Here is a 1,607-nt window from a genome sequence, read left to right as displayed (position 1 = left end):
GATCTAGTTTCAGTCATGAAACTTTGAGTGGTTTTGATTAGATCAGAGACCATGGTTGCTAAGTCAGAGGTATTCTGCTTAGAGCTCTCTGTCTGTTGCTGAGAAGATGATGGAAAAGGTTTACCATTGTTAAACCTGTTTCTTCCACCATTATTATTGAAACCTTGTTGAGGTCTCTCTTGATTCTTCCATGAGAGATTTGGGTGATTTCTCCATGAAGAATATAGGTGTTACCATAGGGTTCTCCCAGGTAATTTACCTCTTCCATTGAAGGGTTCTCAGGATCATAAGCTTCTTCCTCAGATGAAGCATCCTTAGTACTGTTTGGTGCATTTTGCATTCCAGACAGACTTTGAGAAATCAGATGACTGTTGAGTCAATATTTTATTCTGAGCCAAAATGGCATTCAGAGTGTCAATTTCAAGAACTCCTTTCTTCTGACTAGTCCCATTGTTCACAGGATTCCTTTCAGAAGTGTACATGAATTGGTTATTTGCAACCATTTCAATCAGTTCTTGAGCTTCAGTAGGCGTCTTCTTCAGATGAAGAGATCCTCCAGCAGAGCTATCCAAAGACATCTTGGATAGTTCAGAGAGACCATCATAGAAAATACCTATGATGCTCCATTCAGAAAGCATGTCAGAGGGACATTTTCTGATTAACTGTTTGTATCTTTCCCAAGCTTCATAGAGGGATTCTCCATCCTTCTGTCTGAAGGTTTGGACTTCCACTCTAAGCTTACTCCATCTTTGTGATGGAAAGAACTTTGCCAAGAAGGCATTGACTAGCTTTTCCCAAGAGTCAGGCTTTCTTAGGTTGGGAGTCCAACCATATTCTAGCTCTGTCTCTCACAGCAAAAGGAATAGCATCAGTCTATAGACCTCAGGGTTAACCCCATTAGTCTTGACTGTGTCACAGATTTGCAAGAATTCAGCTAAAAACTGATGAGGATCTTCCATTGGAAGTCCATGGAACTTGCAATTCTGTTGCATTAGAGAAACTAATTGAGGCTTAAGCTCAAAGTTGTTTGCTCCAATGGCAGGGATAGAGATGCTCTCCCATAAAAATCAGGAGTAGGTGCAGTGAAGTCACCCAGCACCTTCCTTGCATTGTTGGCATTGTTGTTGTTTTCGGCTGCCATTTGTTCTCTTCCTTGAGGAATTCGGTCAGTGCTCTAAAGAGAGTTGTGCTTTGGCTTCTCTTAGCTTTCTCTTCAAGGTCCTTTCAGGTTCAGGATCAGCCTCAACAAGAATGCCTTTGTCTTTGCTCCTGCTCATAAGAAAGAGAAGGGACAAGAAAATGTGGAATCCTCTATGTCACAGTATAGAGATTCCTTTAGGTGTCAGAGGAAAAGAAAATAGAAAAGAAGAAGAAGGGAGAAGAAGAATTCGAACTTTAGTTAGATAAGGTTCGAATTGTGCATTCAGAAGGAGTGGTACTCCATAGATAGAAGGATGTGGAAGGAGGGAAGAGAATTTTCGAAAATTCATTTAAAAGATTTTGAAAACATTTTGAAAATTTGATTGATAATTTTCGAAATTAAAAGTGAAAAAGAAATCAAGTGATTTTTGAAAAAGATTTTGAAATTAGAACTTAAAAAGATTTGA

At 39.2% G+C, this 1,607-nt stretch overlaps 1 non-coding gene across 1 annotated transcript; it reads left to right on the top strand.

Moving 5' to 3' along the window:
* Positions 1 to 632: 632 nt before the first annotated feature.
* On the top strand, positions 633 to 740 carry LOC130937846 (small nucleolar RNA R71). Its single transcript, XR_009069041.1, has one exon. It is a non-coding gene; the product is annotated as a small nucleolar RNA R71 (small nucleolar RNA).
* Positions 741 to 1,607: the final 867 nt, after the last annotated feature.

This window comes from Arachis stenosperma, chromosome 6 (assembly GCF_014773155.1).
Source record: "Arachis stenosperma cultivar V10309 chromosome 6, arast.V10309.gnm1.PFL2, whole genome shotgun sequence".
NCBI classification, from domain to species: domain Eukaryota; kingdom Viridiplantae; phylum Streptophyta; class Magnoliopsida; order Fabales; family Fabaceae; genus Arachis; species Arachis stenosperma.
Note: the sequence above shows the minus strand (reverse complement) of the source record. Positions and strands in the feature narration are given on the sequence as shown.